This window comes from Mus musculus, chromosome 1 (assembly GCF_000001635.26).
Source record: "Mus musculus strain C57BL/6J chromosome 1, GRCm38.p6 C57BL/6J".
Lineage (NCBI taxonomy): Eukaryota > Metazoa > Chordata > Mammalia > Rodentia > Muridae > Mus > Mus musculus.
The window spans coordinates 66,191,627-66,211,525 of record NC_000067.6 but is presented as its reverse complement, the minus strand read 5'-3'; the positions used below and the strand labels follow the sequence as shown (position 1 = coordinate 66,211,525).

Below are 19,899 nucleotides of genomic sequence, written 5' to 3'. Positions count from 1 at the left end.
TAACAGCGGGGATTTCTGTCAGAGAGAAACACATACCTATTTATTTGCATTATTATAATAATCCTTAGGACACCCTAATAAACTGATACTGCATATAACCTTTCTAGTCATTTAACAAAGACAAATCTAAGAGTCCCAACAAAATCAAGAAAATATTGTCTTTTCCAGAAGCAATTCAGTTAAGTGGCTGAAATGGGCAGAGGACTGGAGCAGCACACATCTTGTGGCTTACTTTGGACGAGCCTAACCCCAGAAGGAATGGAAAATGTGACAACAAAATTCACATCTTTATGCAAGTGGAACACAGATCGCTGGAAGCCTCCTTCACACTCCTCGGGCATCACGAAGTTTTCCAAACTTTTATGTAAGAACCTGTTGGCTGCGTCCATAATTCTATTAACTATCCAAAGAATTATCCTTGTTACCTTATAGTGGCTGAGTAACTTGATGCTTAGAGAGACCATGTGTTGCATGGTCAAGATAGAAAACAAGATCCTTAATTAAAATTGGAATCTTCATATTACTGACCATAAGTTGAACACATTCTCTAATATACTCCCATGGCAATTTACTCAAAAACATTAGCTGAAAGAATATCTTTGGTTCATTTCTTGTTTCCAAGGCTGAAGGATTCCACAGAATCCTATAATACATGTCCCTACCATTTTCTACTGAATGGGTCACCACTCTGATATATATGCTAGCTAGTTCTTTGTCAACTTGACACAGGCTGGTGTCATTTGGTAATAAGGAACCATGGTTGAAAATGCCCCCATCAGATTAGCTAGTGGTACATTTCCTTAAATAATAGCTGATGTATTAGGGACTGGCTCTCTGAAGGCTATGCCATCCCTGGGCTGGTGGTCCTGGGTGCTATAAGAAAGTAGGCTGAGCAAGTCATGAGGATAAAGCCAGTAAACAGCACCCCTCCATGGCCTCTACATCAGCTCCTACCTTGAAGTCCTGGACAATGGACTACAAATTGTATGAGGAAATGAGCCCTTTCTTCCCCAACTTGAATTTGGGCATGCTGTTTTATGACAGCAATAAAAGCCCTAACTTCGATAATATATGTAGGTCAATTACATCTTTCTAAATCATATTGTGAGTGATTTAGGAAGATTCATAAGACCAAATCATGATGCAGAAATTTACATTTTACGCAGTGAAATATTCACTAATTATGATAACTTGTTGATGCAATGGGATCTCATTACATGATCTGCTTGATTTGTCTGATTCTTGTGAATGCAAGTATGGGAGACTGAGGAAGACTGTGTGTGTGTGTATGTGTGTGTGTGTGTGTGTGTGTGTGTGTGTGTGTGTGTGCATGTCCATGTGTGGGCCTATGTGTCCATATGCAGTTGCAAGCATATAGAGATTATATTTTCATTAGATTTTTCATTGTTTTTGATAAAACATATAGAAGTTTTGATTTGGGGGCAAAACAATTGTCAGAGAAAATAAGAGTAAATTAACAAATCTTTATGATGCCATTATATGAGTAATTATAGTTGTAAGTATAATGCTTGACTATATTCTTGGCATTAGAATATTAAATAAGCTTCAGTCATGGTGACGGCAACAGTGGAGGTCAAAGGTGAGACATATGAGCTTTAGAGACAGATCAATGCTTATTAGCAAGTTAAGAGTGAGAGTGCAGCTATCCTGCATTACCAGATGACATGCATACTGTAAATTCAGCATTTTGGAGTGCACTTTCTATTTATTACTAGATATTTAAAATATACAAATACATGTATATCGTTCAGCTTTACATATATTAAAAATAGGAAATGATGATTTTTATTAATGTTTTACAATATATAAGATACTCAATGCTAGTAATTTTTGTACTGTTTCTCTGGAAGCCAACTTAATGTTCATCTACAATTTGAACATATAAGAATCACGGGAAGAAATGGAACTATAGAACACTAGCAAACGAGCTCGTTCTTGGTCCTGGTCATAATGAACACAGTTGAGTCCTGCCTTGGGAAAGCCTGCAACTATTTCAGAGACAATATTTATTAAATATATAATCTATATTTAAATGTTACTATAGTATGTGACTGCTGATGAAAAGTATCAGTCAAATTTTACAATGATTCCATAGAAGTAAAATGTTGTACAAATAGCCTACTCGAAACATCCCTTTGAATCACACAGTGATAAAAATCATTCGATACAAGTATATCAAGAAATCAATCATGAGCACATGGGTAACCTGAACTCAAACCCACACGAAAGAAACTGAAAAGGGAAAGTTGGGTCTACTTGCTACAGCTTTTGGAGAAACATTCACATTTTACTACTTACTGTTTGAACTTGTACATATCAGCTAACACTTCCCTCACCTCACATTCCACATGTGACTCTTGTGGCTAATAGTAGTCCCGACTTATGATTCTTGTAAGAAATGTATTCTGGAATAAATTAAGTCTCTCTTTCTGAGTGATATGTTGATGCACTGTCACTAAAAAAGAGATATTTGAAGACGGAGACTAAGATAGGTCATTTTATTTAAATGAAGTCCCAGGGGGAGAGTATACTTGTAAAAAAAGAAAATAGAGCTTGTTCCTCTGCCATCGAAGGAAGATGAGAGCCATCTCTAAACATTTACCTTGATGATGAATTCCCTGCTGCTAGCACTGAGAAACAAATTGCTTTAAGTTGAAGGCCCTCAGCCAGCCTGTGTTCTTTGTTAGAGTAGACTAAACTGACTAAAATAGGATTGGACACTCACATTAAGAAGAATTCAGGACAGATGAATAGCCCTCTGACTAGTATGTAAATGTTTGCTATGACATATTTATAAACCCAATACTACTATATATTATTTTAAGTTCCATATTTTTAAATAAACTCGTTTTCTATGTATGGAAAAATTTAAGATATCAAGTATTCGGTAAGTATGCTTATGATTTTTCTAACATAGGTCTGGAAGATGTCTTAGGATTTCAACTGCTGTGAAAAACCACCATGACTATGTTCTAGGCTGTCATATTATGGTAGTCAGGTCAGGGAAGAGCAAGCTTGTTGTCCAAAACCAAATATCAAGTCCTGAAAACATGCACACAACTAACATTATATAGGTTGAATGAGTTATATTTATATATTTAGAAATATATATATTAATTGAGAACATATTATTTATCATCATATATATACATATATTAAATGTGATAGATAGATAGATAGATAGATAGATAGATAGATAGATAGATAGATAGATTTAAAGGCTATGAATTTAAAATAGAATGAAGAAAGGTATATAGGAGGCTTTAGAGGGAAGAAAGGAAAGGAGGGAAATGAAGAAATTATATTTCAATCTCAAAAATAAAAAAGGCAATTAAAAAACATGAACACTATTAACTTGTGGAGGAATGGATTTATTTCATCTGCAACTCTTAGGTTACATTCCATCACTGAGGGAAGTCAGGGCAAGGACTCAAGGCAGAAATATGGAGATAGGAATTGAAGGAGAAACCGTAGAGGAATAGGCTTACTGACTTGCTCCCCGTGGGTTGGTCTGTCTGCTTTTTCATATAATCTCAGACCTCCTGCCCAGGGCTGACTCTACTCACAATGAACTGAGCCTTCCCATACCAATTATCAATCAAGGAAATGCTCCACACGGTTACCCATAGGTCAACTTGGTGTGGGCCTTTTTTTGCTTCCATCAGAGTAAAGGCACAACAGTAGCCCTTAACTGGGAAAAGAATTGGCATAGACAAAGATTATAACCAAGAATTTGGTTTACTTGCAAAAGCAAGCATCTTGGTTACTGCCTCAAACCTTGTACAGACAAGTAGAGCCTCAAAGTACGCTAGGAGGGTGTGTGTGAACTGTGCAAGTTTCTTGCCTTAAAGACTTTCATTGTTAATGAGCATGTGAAAAACTTTGAGTGATTTAACCTCTACTTACACACACACACACACACACACACACACATACTCACATGTGCTTATCTAAACATTTATTGCAGCCAATATTAAACCATTATGCTGCACTGTTATATGTTAAAAGTATACATTCCAAAATTTAAGAGATAGAGTTGGGAAGTTTTAGAGTTTTAGGTCGTCCCCCCAATGCTTAGTAAGTTTTTGTACATGCTAGGCTATGGATTCCTTGTCTCAAAAGTAAGAGTATATACATCCAAATATTAAAGTATCTTCATGGTAATAAGTGATAAAATTTTCTGTTTTGTTTCTTGAAGGGAAACTTGCTTTTTAAAACATAAATTCTGGCTAATGTTGGAATGAATTTGCTAGGCAAGTGCCAAACAATTACTCTCACGGCCAGTCTGTCATTAATTTCTTCACAAAAGCATAAATACAAGATGGATAATGGCTGATTATGCATCATTAAGCAGAGGAATATCCGGGGTTCAAGCCATCTCGAAAGGAACAACAACATCTCTACAATTAGGTTGTCATTCTGAGACATAATAACAGAGTCCTAAGCACAGAGACCATGAAGCACACTTCCACCCTGCCTGAATCATGTTTTATAGAAGACAGAATCACTTTCTGCCTAAGCTACACTCAAACCATCAATGAGCATTGGCAAGCAAGAAAACAAAGAAAGCAAATCCAGGATTGCAATGCAAGAATGAGGAGCAAAAATATTCAAGGTCAACATCTAAATCTCTTTTAGGATAAAAGAAAAACATAGAGACTTATTATTTATACATAAGAAAGATGAACAATGTTTGTAGAGACAATAGTGAGCCATTGCATCCCCTTTAGTTCTGACATGGAAAAATGATGTCAGCTTGCAAGAGTAGTGCTCAGAAAGATATTACACTGTTCCTGCATGGAGGCCTCCATATTTCTTCTTGAACCATAGCTATTATTTTAGTGTGGATTAAAGAGAAAAGGCAGCATGAGAGATGGGGTTATCTGCCACAGGTATCCACCACATGGTTGCTAAAGATGCTGAAATAAGCATCCATTCTTTAGTGTGGCTTTATTCAAATCCAACTAACAATTACATTCTAAAAATATACATTGTCAGAAATGTCATTATCAGAGACCGAAAAACATGAAATAGCTTGAGATATGTCTGAGGATCTCATAAGGAAGTAATAAATATCATGACTTCTCTCTAGGTAAATGACAAGATACAAAGAGTACAAGAATGTCTTTAGATTAAAAGGAAGAGACTGACCTGTGCTCAAAAGAAAGAGGCAGGTTGCAGACAGAATTCCTTTCTAGAGAGAAGAGCCTGCCAGGGGACCGATGAAAGTGGGTTTCATCTCCTTGAAGAAGCTAGGGAAACCCAATCGCTCGAAGAAATAGGTCTCTTTTATTTGCATATAGGTCAAACTTCCCCCATACTGTGTACTCTGAGATCACAGGTCCATTCCTAGAGAAACCTGTCATTTCAAACTCCCTCTTACTTTTTAGCTTTACCTCAAAGAAGTGATCAGGTTGACTCTAAAGGCTTTACTTGAAAAAACATATTTTTTTTTATTCCAATGTATTCCTTTGGCTCCTCCAATCCAATACTTCCGCATCAATTTCAAGCTGGCTAAAATCCCACTAACAAGCAACACAATCTTTGTATATAGAATTACAGACAGAGGCTAGAAATGGCTACAGCTATGCTGAGGTATGCATTTATACAATGCAAAGATTCACATATTATGCAGACAGTAACTAGGTTAACTGCTCATTAAAATGAGGTTTTTTTCAAGCAGAGAAATTGGACTTCAGGAGAAACCTGGCATCTCAAGTCCTCACTGAACCCACACAAATGAGGCTCAGGCCTGCAGAAGAAAAACAAGATGCCGGGAACAGAGCTATGTTTAGCCTCCTAGAGCTGTACCTACACACTGGGTAGCAACTGTGCTGAGGATCCTTATGAAGCACTACCATTCTGCTTAGTACGTGAATCAGTCAGGGACCAGTTAGAAAATGGGGTTTTGACAAAGGCATATTTGCCATGGCTAAGGAGGGATGCTCTGCAGGCATGGATAAAGATGGGATGTGCCAGATGATGTTATCATACCCAACAGCTACCAGAGGAGACAGAAGTCCAGAAGGGCACACTCTCAGAGCTGTACATCTTCTACCTCACTAAAATAGAGAGAGAAGTTGATTCTGCTGGGGTGATCCTAATTTCATTAAAAAAAAAATAGTGTCCAGGTAAGTGTCATGTCAGTATTTATGTGTAAGCAATTCAGTTGCTCTTATTCAAACTGTGTATACTTAGATTATATCCTTCAGGTCTCCCACTAGAGGTTATCGTCTTACAAGCTCAGCAGAGAACATAAAGGTCATATTTTAAACTTGATTACTGGTCTCAAAACCTATCGCAAGAACTGAGAATTTCTAAATTGTGGGTAGAAAATAATGGCTTGAGGTATATAATGCAGTTTTGATATCTTTAGATGATGTACAAGAAGCTCATTTTAATAAGATATCGTGAGGTAATTCTTATTAGAATCTGAATTCTTAAATTAATGTAATCAATTTTGAAATGAGCCTTTCCAAATTAGCTATCATAGTCCTTAACCACAAGGTAAGAATTTTATATTATTTATAAAATAAGAGATAGATAGATAGATAGATAGATAGATAGATAGATAGATAGATAGATGGAAAGGACAGTTTAGTAGTATACATGAACACTTCATTATGACTCATAGAGGAGTATGTGAACAGAAGCTAATAACAAAACATATAGGTAGTCAACTACTGTGATGCATTAAAATGGTAGCTTTTATACTGTAAGAATATAATTGACAAGTTCTATTTATATATTTTTACTAAAGAGAAAAATGGAAGTGAAATATCTCTAGCATTTATTAGATGACAATGAAGTCTTCACATGGTCTATGTGTCAAAAAAAAATCACTTATTACTCTTAAGCAGCCTCTGGATGGTTCCCAGTACACTGTGTCAAAGAAACTTCCACATTCTTGCTGAGGGGACTGCTTACTACTTTGTGCTCCCAGGCCAGTGTCTGTGAGGCTTTTTTAAAGCAATCCGCAACAAAATAGGTAAATGACTTAAAATGCTCCTTATACATCATTGAAAATGGGAAATAACAGCAATCACACAAGGTCACAAACACACACACACATACAACAACAGTGTCTCTAGTCTTTTTGTTGTTGTTGTTGTTTTGTTTTGTTTTTTCGAGACAGGGTTTCTCTGTGTAGCCCTGGCTATAGACCAGGCTGGCCTCAAACTCAGAAATCCACCTGCCCCTGCCCCTGCCCCTGCCCCTGCCTCTGCCTCCCAAGTGCTGGGATTAATGGCATGCACCACCACTGCCCCGCTGTGTTTCTAGTCTTATATCCCACCTATATTGTTCTGGAATGTAATCACAAACAGTGGTAAATAAAAAGCCATGGAGGATTTGTCCATCTCCCTGAGAAAAGACATTTTCCAGAAAGTGCTGCTACTGTTAACTTAGGGGCATCCCTTAGGAACTACTATTTTCAATAAAAAGACATTGAAATCGTGTTCCAGCTTGATAAGAAGTCAGCTAAAGAAATAGAAACCACCGGGCAGTGGTGGTGTACACTTTTAATCCCAGCACTTGGGAGGCAGAGGCAGGCAGATTTCTGAGTTTGAGGCCAGCCTGGTCTACAGAGTGAGTTCCAGGAAGGCCAGGGCTACAAGGAGAAACCCTGTCTCAGAAAACCAAAAAAAAAAAAAAAAAAAGAAAGAAATAGAAACTGAGGCTTCTGAGACTATTTATATGACATACTTTTGTATGATACCATTAATTTTAAACCACAGTGCACTTTCTGGAGATTCTTATTAATGCCATGGAAGCAATTTAAAGATGTTTACCATTGTTCCTTCTAATGTGTGCCCATGTGTAATATTGATTTTATATTTTAATATAAATAAAATAATTAGGAGGTACAGAACTTTTAAAATATAAAAGCTAACATAATTCAAGGCAAGATGCTCAAAACTATCTTAAAAACATGATTTATTAACCAAGTGACAGCTGTATAGATTAACTGAAAGTTGTGAGAAAGCACCCCTCAATACCCTATTTCCTTATGCCATTCATATGAAGTATTTCTGCAGTTCTAGAGCTCCCCAAAATGTTCCTTTTTGTCTGTAAGAAATTTTATGACTATATTATCTTCTCTATATTAAGAATAAAAGAATATATGCCTCACCTTCTGTATTCATGTGCTAAGTGGCGCAGTACAGGAAACTTAGCGCATTTATAACCTAATGGGTGACTCTCTAGTTGCCTCTTGATGCCAAGATGCTAACCTTTGGAGTTCCACAGTCTAACATCCAGAAAGAACTAGATATTAAGAAAGATTATAAAGGAACTATTTTCAGATAATGGAATTATATATACATATATAATCATATAATGGAAGCAATTCCATTATAATCATAATGGGGTACAAGACTTGCCCCATTAGCTTTTGGATTTTAATGATAGAACTATAGACCAAACTTCAGGTTCAGGATCTCCATATCTCTCCTGTCCCCAAACTCTATTCACAATACCCATAGTATGCATATTGTTACTCTACCCTTCAAAAAGGCAAGTGTCCTAGTAAAAAATAGCAACACCCTCTTGAATATTTATGTAGATGCTAGAGTTCCAAGACCCTGTGACTATTACATTGTTTTGGGGAAAGATCTTTGGGGCTTAATTAAGTAAACACTGTTAAGATAAAGAATTCCTTCGGAATTACCTGGATGGAGTCTAAATCCCCAAGATAAATGTCCTCATAAGAGACATAGGGGAGGTACAAGATATGAAGATGTCAGAGTGAAAATAGAAAGATGTAAGCCATGCACCACAAACCAGATGATTCCCCCAACATTTAAGGGGAAGCTAGAAACATTAAGGACTAGAGTTCCATAGAGCCACATAAGCACTTTGAATCCAGAATCCTGGTCTGCAGAATTGAGAGAGGATTTTATTGTTTTTTTTTTTCTTTTTTTTTTAATTAGGTATTTTCCTCATTTACATTTCCAATGCTATCCCAAAAGTCCCCCATACCCTCCCTGCCACGATTTTATTGTTTTTAAAGTTTTTATTGTTTTAAATTTTGTAGAAATTTGTTACAGAAGCCACACAGAATTAATATAGCCAGTGAAGGCTCTATGGACCTGTATGTGGTCTAGAGATTTGGCTCTATTAATGACCAGGATGTAGGAAAAATGGGGGCTATTAAGGTTTCTGGTTTGGAAGACATATACAGAGCATGGCCACCAGCTGAAACTATTAAAATGGTTGTTTACAGCTTTATTAGTTACACATTTCTGAAGCTCAAGTAATTATGTGGGGAATATTTGTGTCCCATCATTGTGAATGCTGCCCTAGCACTGATAGCCACTGTGCTAGCTCTCTCTGTATTGTTTTTCAGATCCAATGTTCCTTGAAATACGGTAAGGCATTGACACGGTATGATGAAAATTTTTCTCTTACTGGTGCTATGTTGTACAGGAGGAGAAAGGAAGACATCTGGGCTCTGCTTCATGTCAGTGCTTCCTGAACTTAAGCATGCAATTGGCTTTCTGTAAGAGCTTGTTGAAGATAAGAGAAGTAGAGGCAAGCTTGAAGATTTAAGCCATTTATCTATTTAAATGTGGCTGATAGAATATATTTTTGTACCGTGTGTGTGTGTGTGTGTGTGTGTGTGTGTGTGTGTGTGTGTTTGTGCTCGCACGCGCGCGCACATGCACAAGCAATGTGCCCTTGGAGGCCAGCAGAGATTAAACTTGAGGTGACTGTAAGCTGTCCTTTGTGGATGGTGGAATCAATCGCAGGTGCTCTAGAAGAAGAGAAAATGCTCTTAGCCACTGAGCCATCTCTTCAACCCTAAGCACTTACACTGCTAAAAATTTCCAGAAGATGATGATACTTAGTTCATAGAATACGCTTTGGGAACCACTATTCTTACATTTTAATTGTAAGTTATGAGATGACCATTTCAACTGGGGCATTCCTACTCTCTACTGAAATCATCAGACCTTAATGTATCTATCTTAGACAGACTATGCTCTTTCCACTCCCTTCTGGGTCAGGGCATAACAGGTTCTTATTTCACAACTGACAGTACTGATACATCAAACTCCAAGCATCAGTAAGCAACCTGACCTTAGCTTAAATAGCCATTTGACCCACAGGGTGTTGAAAACTCACCAAGAATATTCATGAGAAATACAAGAATGTACTTTGAAATAGCAAGAAATGGTATCCCTTGTAACACTCTAGGCCGAGTCCTTCTCTCTTTGCTTTCATGGTCTCCTGAATTTTTAGTAAGAACTTCCCATGCAAGGGAGAAAATTGTTTTTGAAGATGCTGTATTGCATAGAGGCTTTCTGTAGCTTTAAGTTATGAAAAACAAGCCATAGTGTAGTTTTTTAACAATCTGAAAGGTAGGATTCTGAGCCCCCCCACTCCAAAAAAAAAGATTTTTTTAAAAAATGATCACAATAGTGAGGTTAAGAAGGCAAGGCTACAAAACTTCAGGCGGCATTGGTATTTTCTATGAAAATGGCTTTGTTCTTATCATCAAATGTGAAGGCTTGTGAGTCACTAAAAAGCCATATTTTTTATAAGTAAGAAAATTTGTGAGCAGTTGGATGGAGCTGAATATAAAGGGTCTCTAATTCCAGGGTCAGTCTCATGCCTATGCAAAGCTTAACTCTGGAGAAAGAACTGCCTGCCTTGAGTTATTTACCAAAGCATTATCTTCATAGAGAGCAAACCATGGACTATGGCAAACTGAAACATTGTCGGAGGAACGAACTATTGACCTATGAGCCCTGGACAGCCTAATGGTCCCTAGAGTAGTACACACTATCTGCAGAAAACCTGCCATAGAATTGTCATGGTCTAACCTTTATAGCCTTGGAAACCTAATATCTCAACTAGCTCTTTGTTGCTGGACTGAATTGTTGTTGAGGCAATAAAATCTCATTAGAGGGCCAGTGGCTTCAGAATTTGGAGGGTCCAGTCTATTTAAAACAACAAGGGCTGGGGGGATGATGCCTTGAGTTAAGCATCCAGGTTGCTCTTGTAGAGAACCCACATTTGGTTCCTGCATCCACTTCATGTTGCTCACTTCACGAAGCTCACCGCTGCCTATCACTCACTCCAGCTCTGCAAGGATCATGTGCTCCGGCCTCCATGGGCACCTGCACTCACGTATGTGCATGTATGCACACATATGCACACATATGCACACACACGTAATTAAAAAGAATAAAAAATAAAGTGTGTTAAACACAGGGAGGATAAAACTAAAATATACTTATTAAAATTTGGGAGGGGAGATAAGATAGTTGGAGACTACTCTCCCCCCTCCCCCCAGTCTAATTTAATAATGTGAATCTAGATGCATATGTCATTGTTATAAAAGTTTTCCTTGCCTCACTCATCTCTACATTACTCCAAGAAGTGACTTACAGTAAAAACCTTCCACTATTTAAAATTTAAAGCTCTTCATTTTTATCATTGAATAACCATCATTTTAAACATAATTTAACAGCTGCTTTTAAAGAAAGAAATATGATTGCTGGCTATAGCTTTCTGTGAGAAGGGTAAAATACACAATGAAATATTCAACACAGGTCAAACCAAGGAAAACATCTAAAAACAGCTATAGTCAAAGTGCTAATTTTAAAAAGTGCATGACTCTAACTAATTAGTCCAGAATATTAGTGAGGTTTTCTTCTAAATTTGATGTTTATTAGTCAACATATTAAACTATGGGTAATAGACAGTAAGTACTATATTTAAAGTAACAGGGTTTATTTTTTTAAGTAATTTTACCTTTTCTAAAAGCACTATAGACATGTAACAGATTTATAAAATCATGAACTGGAATAATATTTTTCTTAGTGGCGTTCTCTAATGGTCAAAAGCAGGTACATGGACTTTCACTGTCAAAAGAAAATGTAGTTCTTGGTTCACTAAGATGGTAGTAAGTTTATGGTCTGCAGAAAAAAAATAAAGGAACTGCCATGTATGCCTGCTGTGTTTAAGCCCACGTATCATTAAAGCATGCTGCTTTATACATCAATGCAAATTGCTATTATGAGTAATTTTCTGGGAAGATGTGGGTGGTTGAATGGTTTGCCAATGCTTCTGATTGCTATTCTTGAGTGTAGTCCTGTTGGTAGAACACGATTTTCTTGATTGTATTTAATAAGCTATGGCAGATGAGATGTTACATAAAAGTGACATCTTTCTCTTCTGTCAGATTATCTATGTGGCCAGCAGGGTCTTAGGTTCTGAACGCTTTGGGTAATTTTCCTTTCTTGTAAGAAGCATGAATACCAAAACCTCTGTCTTACCTCCACTCATGTATTTGTCTGTGAGTTTTAAATACTTTGTAATCTCTGCTGGAAAACTCAAGTCTCGCTTTAGGGTTCTGAGAAAACCCAAACACTGAGACTATACTGTGAGTCTATCCCTAGCCATCAGCATGATGTAGATTTGGGTGTGTGTATCACTCACTCCCATCATCTCAGCTGAGAAGGCCACGCCTCTCCTGAAATACCCTTCTGTTAAGGGCATAGAGCAGTAATTTTAGTTTCTCTTAGTCCCATTAGCAATATCACATTGGGCAATTTTTTAATTGCTTAAGTCTGGGAGCATTTTGAAGGGTCACCACGCTCTTATGTGTAATGAGGTATCGGAGCCTGAACTTCCCCAGGAGTTCTAAACCAAAATGCACACTATCAGGAAATGTTTATTTCCAGGAACCTTAAACTAAACAGGAAAAATTTATTGATTAGAGAATCCGTGGAGAACAATGTAGGATTTAAACAAAAAGGAAGAGCTTTTTCCACTTTGGTATATATGGCTATATCCATCAGCTTTGCACTTGGAAATATACTTTTTAAATGTGGCAAAGTTTAATATTATTTTTAAAACTCTTAGATATTTTAAAAATAATATTAATTATCTTAAAATAATTAATTAAGTAAAGTTTTTAATAATGTTTCATGACCAAATCTTTTATTATTATTTTTTTTTATAGACAAGGTTTCTCTATGTATCTCTGGATGTCCTGAAACTTGCTTTCTAAATCAGACTGGCCTCGGACTCTCAGAGATCTACCTGCCTCTACCTCCTGAGTGTTGGGATTAAAGGTATGCACTATCACACCAGGCTCAACCAAAAGCTTTTGATGCAAGTGTCTTTCATGCTTTCTCAAATCACATTTTGTTGAAAAGCAAACTAAATCTCAATTATGACTCAATTTTAAAATAATTCATTATAATTGAATTCTAGCAGAATGACTCACATACTCGACAGTCATTACTACATTGATATTTGGATTATATTTTGATTTTAATTTTCTCTCTAACTATAAGAATTTTTTCAGATCATGAGTCAAGGATCAACCTGAATTGAATTAAAAATGTTTTCCAATATCTCAGTCTCTCATAAATGCTAGTGAACTGGTGTACTCAATTGGAATGTGTTTACAATTGACTTGCGAGTCAGTCACATGTACTTGTCACACAAGATCTTTGATTACAAGGCACTAATTAGCATTATAACATGCTCACCCATGTAAGGTTTAGTCATAAATTATTAATTTCCATTCACTGATACTAATGGAATTAGTCCTTGGGAAAAGATCAGAAATACTGTTCGAGAGAGACATAAATTCCAAATTCTCATTTCCTACAAAGACAAAGTTCAAGGTTCTACTTATCTGAAGTAGTTTGAAGAAAACCTGTAATAATTTTCCATGTACTATTAGCTGTTACTTTATTTGGCCACTTATGGTCATTAGGTTAAGCAAGGCAACACAGATTTTAAACATACCACATTTCTTTGGATTTTATGAAATGCTAGCATCACTTTAACATGCAAAATACTTACCTGGTGTATGAAATAAATTTTTATAGTAAACTATACTCAGAACTGAAAATGAAAACAGAAAGGGTTCTCCCAGGAAAGGAGGGGAGACACCTGAACAAACACAAAGGAATCCTGCCATTGTCTATATAATGCTAAGGTAATAATAACCACTGCAGAACAAAAATGATGACAAAAAGTACACAACCACAGAACATGATCTTTTCTTAGAGGAATTTTACCCCAGCTCCCTATATTAGCATTTTTTTCTGTTATGAGTATAGAAATATTTTAGAAAATATGGTGTTTTTCATGTTTTATTGAAGCTCAGTACATGTTGTCTGACCTTAAAATACCACAATAATTTAGGGTTAGGGTAAAGAATTGGGGTGAGAGATAGTTTCCCAAGGTTTGGGTGTGATGACGAGACAGCTAGCCTAAGAGTGAATGATGAAGACACTGGACAAGTAGGTCAAGAAATATGATGTAAAACATACTTGTTGCACTGGATGACTGGACTACAACTAGCTCCCTATAAGATATAAAGCAAGTACGAACTTAACCAAAGAACCCACCAACAAAAGCTAAATAGGACCATGAACCAACTTCGCTGTTCAGTTCAAAAATATCACTTTATTGCACAGAATATGCCAGACACTCCGCTAGAAACTGGATTTACAAAAATGAATATGATAGTTCCTTCCTGCAAGAAGTATAAATATTCAGCGACATGCAAATATAAAAGCAGGTTTTGAAAGATGAAAGCAGTTAGTCATAGGGTGGGGGTAGGGACTCACTGGAGAAAGAAGGAGCAAAGCAAGTGGTGTCTGGAGACTCCAGTTGTTTGGTGCTTCTGAGGCCAAAAATACAGGCAGGGAGTGGCTGAAAATAAGCCTGAGAAGATAGCATGCTTTCAGACTTGTGCGGCTAAATTTAATAAGCTATATTAATAAGACATTGAAGGAAGGATTTTTAAGAGGAGAGCTGTGGTTAGAAGTGCAGTTTCTAAAGAGCACTGGCTCATACAAGGGTTGACTTTAATGGGAAAAGATTGGAGGCATGGAAATCAAATATTGCATTTTTTAGATGAAAGGTCCAGAAAAACTTCAGCGAGAGTAAAGATGGAAAGATATATATTTAGGACATATATATTTAGAAGTCTGCGATAACTTTTGGTTTCTTATTTGGGACACTTGCATGACATAAGAAGGGATCTGAAAGAAGGGTGGAGCCTAGTGGCTGCTGAAATGAGTTTCCTCCTATGAACATGGCGCATTTCTGCTGTCTAGGGGCAGGCATAAAGGCACGTGGCAGGTACTTGAGTATATGAGCCTGACTTTCAGGGAAGAAGTCCTAGCTGGGGGTGGGGAGGACAAAGGCAAAATACAGATGCTTATCAACACTGTAATGGTGGAAATGGTCCACCACTGTGAGAGGACACATACCAAGCCTTCTCTTATTCACTCAGTTAATGAACTGAGTTTCAGTCCTTAACCATTTGAACAACCTCAAGGATGTTACCATCATACAAAAGACAAAACCATAGATGGATAGGTATTTCATAGCAACCTAAATAAATCATCCCATGCCCTCGAGAATTTGAGGTTAAAGGTTTTCTACTTTCTTCAATTGAATAGTTTGTGTCTCTCTCTCACACATACAAAAAAAAAAATACTGTTCTAAAGCAATGTTTTACAGTTCCTTTCCACTGACATTTCATTCTACCATTTCAGAACCACTAAATATCAAGACTTAATGTATACAGCCAAAATAATATACACACCAGTTTGGGTTATGTGCACCATTGATTAGGACAGTTAAATCTTTACAAAGCACTCAAATTTGAGCACAAATATAACAGAAACTAATTGATTGATGAAAATCCTCAAGCTTGAAAGATTTCATGGGTTTTCTCATTGTGGCTAATATAAAACCTCTGGCTATGTTTATAATCTCACTATTCTGTCTTAGGGTAGCTTCCACAAAAAGCCATCTGTTTCGATTCATAAAACCACATGGATTGAAAGACAACCCATGCTAGTAGCCCTGTAGTCCTCCAATTCAGAGCCCATCTACTGTGATGAGGCAGTGATGGTGTGCATGGGCTCCCTGCACAGTTATCCTGTAATTTGGACCCAGGCCCAGCAGAATGGAAGGTCTGTCTCTCGATTAATTCAGCTTTCCAGCTTCCTCGCATCCCAGACAATCCACGGGTTGTGTCCACTCAGTTCCTTATAAATCACTTCCCTCTCAGCTTGTCACTTCGCCATTTGTGACTTGTCCATAGTCGGAAACCTTCCTGAACTCTTTTCTCGCTCTGATGGCACTGATATTGTTTGAAAGAAATAGCTCTCATTATGCCCTCTCGATAATTTACATGTTAATTATAACTCCAAACAGCTGCCTTCCGCGGTGAAACGCAGTACAATAATTCCTTCAGCCGTGCCTCCTTTCCCGAAGCATCATCTCCTCCAAGGGCATAGCAAGTAAAAGCATCCTCAGGAGATTTCCAAGCACTGTTGTATATCATCTGCAGGCAACAAGAACCCCAAAGAGTCCCCAAGAAATGGTTGCTTCATAGTAAATCTGATGGATTGTTTTAAGACTTACTACATGATTAAATAAAATGTGACCATACAGAAAATGAGTAAAAAGATTCCACTTATTACCTTTAGATATTTTATTTTAGCGACACACCAACTCCCCGAAGGGCAATGACAATTGATAAAAGGTCTAGGGTTGAGTCTCTTCCCAAAGCCTAACTGCAACCTTGTTTGTTTGTTTTTTTTTCCCAATAGCTTTCATACTTATATCCTTAAGCACAGCTATGTGTTAAAAACCATATTTTAACACATCATGACCACAAATGGTCATTTTAACACATAACCATATCATGATGTGACTCTTCTTTAGCTAAACATTATCATATGGACATTTCTTTCTCCAATCGTTTTTAGTTATTCTACTTTGTTTCTTTTTTATTAGACAGGGTCTCATATGTGACAGACTGGCCTTGAACTTGTCATGGAGTTGAGGATGACCTAACCCCTAACCTTCTGACCTTTTAGCCTCTACCTCCAAAATGGTGTTTTAAGTACTTTTAATCGAGTAAGCTAGTGATGATGAGGTCTTTCCTCGAAGCTTGTTGGTTACCAATAGAGTGTGAGGTCTCTGCCTTCATCACTGGTCAATCAGCTCCTGGATGGAAAAGGCACAATCTAATTTTGTTCTTTATATTGCTAATATGGCAAGTTACAGGAAGGGGTCTCTCATTGGTTTTTTATTAAGAAATGCAGAATACAAAGTAGACAGTCTCAATGAATGGATATGTTTTCTCTTAAAGGCTCCTCCTTGATCTAGCCATCCTCTGTGACATTTGGTTTTTTCCTAATTTAAAAAAAAAAAGAAAGAAAAAAAAAGCCGGGTGTGGTGGCACACGCCTTTAATCCCAGCACTTGGGATGCAGAGGCAGGCGGATTTCTGAGTTCGAGGCCAGCCTGGTCTACAAAGTGAGTTCCAGGACAGCCAGAGCTATACAGAGAAACCCTGACTCGAAAAACAACAAAAAACAAAAAACAAACAAACAAAAAAATGTGTTTACCCAGCATTCTAACCACTACAGGCTTGGCAGAGCAGAAGCCTAGTAACAGGGTGAATTGACTTACACACATGATGAGTTACTGTGTTTCCTTTCCAGTGCATCTCAGAATATGAAGCTGTCTTGGAGGTAACAAAACCTATTCCCTCACACTGTAAATTGGTAACTGGAAGACCAGAAAGTCCAATGACTTTCTTCAGGTGTTAGAGAAAACACAAGGATAATTACAAGCTTCCTATGTTTTTCAAAGGCAAATCTGTGTATTCCATAAAAAATGGATATTTTTATTTGATACCTCCAAATTTTACTACTCAAAAAAGGCACCACTTCTTTTTTCTGTTATAGGATGAAAAATGTTTGCTAATAAAGTTTTCTCCTAAACAAACTGTTCTAAAACTATTTGTAAGTTCATTTAAAATATTTACTATGGACTTTTTTTTTCATCCACAGTTTTCTTGCCAGTAAGAAAGGAGTCATTGCAAAATAGTGAGAATAAAATGTTAGTATAGATATCATATACAAACAAATACAAATTATACTTTCACATGGTGGCATATTACCTACTTAGAAAGTTAACTTAATGTATTACTCAAGGAAAAATATCTAAAATAGAACCATTTTATAAAATGGTCCTGATCTGCTTATTGCAATCTCAAGTGCTAATCATATCATAATAGAACTATTTTAAATTTATCATGACCAAACACTTATTGCATGGGGTATAAAGAACTACCCAAAAAGGTCAGAAATTGATATTTGTTGTATGACAAAACTTTTCCTAGGGACACAGAATACATGCATCCACTCACCTCAGACAGAAAACTCATATCAGACCAAAGTACAGATAGCACTAAAATCCAACTTGCCAAGCTAATTTGTTTTACTGGGGCTACTTATAGGAGGATGATGACGAGTTACTTACAGGATCAGAAGCTGCATCACCAAGGCCCACTCCTTCTGTGAAACTTGGAGCACACAGCACAGCCTGCAAGCAGATGGACAGATAGGAGATTCTCCTTTCCAAGTGACTCTGGTCTAAACCTCTACTGGGCAGCTTGGCTGGTTTCTGCTTCCTCTGGGCAGCTTGGCTTGCACTGTAGGCAAGCTCTTCACGAACTGAGCTACATCCCCAGTACTCTACTCTATTTCAATGATATTCTTTTAATAATCTACATCTAAGTGAAATAGCATAACATCTGTCCTTCTGAGGCCAGTATTTTTTAACTCTAAAATGAAATCCTTATAAAAACTGTTATAGACTTTTCCAAAAGAATTTTTTTCAATTCTATTATTGGATTAAAATATGAGCATTTATATAACATAGGTATCATAAATTTGAAATACAGTTTCTGTGTTAAAAATATCATGTGTTTCAATATATATACACTTAGATTTTGTGAGGGTGGTAAATAATAAGAAATCTGACTCCCAGGAGTCATGATGTAGGCTGTGTCTTCACTCCATCTTGAAGACTCTGACACAAGTCCAGAAGCAGCATGAGCAAGCCCTGCTCTGCCAAATCTAATAGCTCTCTGCTCACTAGAAATACATTCCACATAGGCCTGACTCAAAGCTCTGGGCTTAGTGATGGGTGCGGACTTCCTCATAGAGCCTTGCTACCTTTCCTAAAAGTCTGAGAACCTCATAGGTAGATAATCATTTGCAAAATGCTATTGAAGGGGTTTTCCACCTTTGTGTCCAGAAAAATGCTAAATAAAATCACTGGAGTTAACTACATGATAAACTACATTTTTCTTATTTATCACAGGAAGTAAGGCCATGGCTATTTAATTTGTTCCAAAATAACTGGTGACTGTTTTTTGTATGTTTTTGAAATGTCTTGTGATATGAGAAGGAGCCCCAGAGCATATAAGCTATTTTTTAAAACTGGAAATAATCAATAGAAAAATGAAGGTTAAATATATAGGTGCTATTTATAAATTTATTTACAAATTCAGTAAACGGATCTCTCTCTCTCCCTCCCTGTACCCTTGTCCCCCCTTTCTCTCTCTCTCTCTCTCTCTCTCTCTCTCTCTCTCTCTCTCTCTCTCTGTGTGTGTGTGTGTCTCTTTCTCTCTTTCTTTCTCTCTCTCTCTCTCTCTCTCTCTCTCTCTCTCTCTCTCTCTCTCTCTCTCTCACAAACACACACACACACACACAAAAACTTATTTTAGCCATGAGAAATCCAAACTGAATTTGCTTTGATGAAACATAATGACATTACCATTTCCTTGTGACTTAAATGCGTTTAAACCTTTCCTTCTAATATCTTACTTTGTATATTTTGGTACAGTATTATGGCACAAGTCTGTAGCTGACCATGGACAATGATGTTTTTTATTCTAATCACTTCTGACCATGCCTACAGCAATCACTCAACATGTTGTCTAAGTTTCACTATGTTAAAAATATGACTTATTATACTTTATATTTCTCTTTGACTCTAAGCCATAAGAATGGAAAAAGCCAGCCAACCT

The 19,899-nt window shown here is 37.0% G+C and overlaps 1 protein-coding gene across 17 annotated transcripts in view; it reads right to left on the bottom strand.

Annotated features, from left to right (window-relative positions):
• The window catches only part of Map2 (microtubule-associated protein 2), a 267,382-nt gene that overhangs the window by 231,058 nt on the left and 16,425 nt on the right, over positions 1–19,899 (bottom strand). For 4 of the 17 annotated variants that reach the window (XM_011238448.2, XM_030251990.1, NM_001039934.1 and 1 more), the window contains exon 2: positions 18,345–18,407. The exons of the other annotated variants lie outside the window; for them this stretch is intronic. The gene's annotated coding sequence lies outside the window, so the exon portion shown is untranslated. The remainder of the gene's footprint in view (positions 1–18,344; positions 18,408–19,899) is intronic. 17 annotated transcript variants of the gene reach the window in all.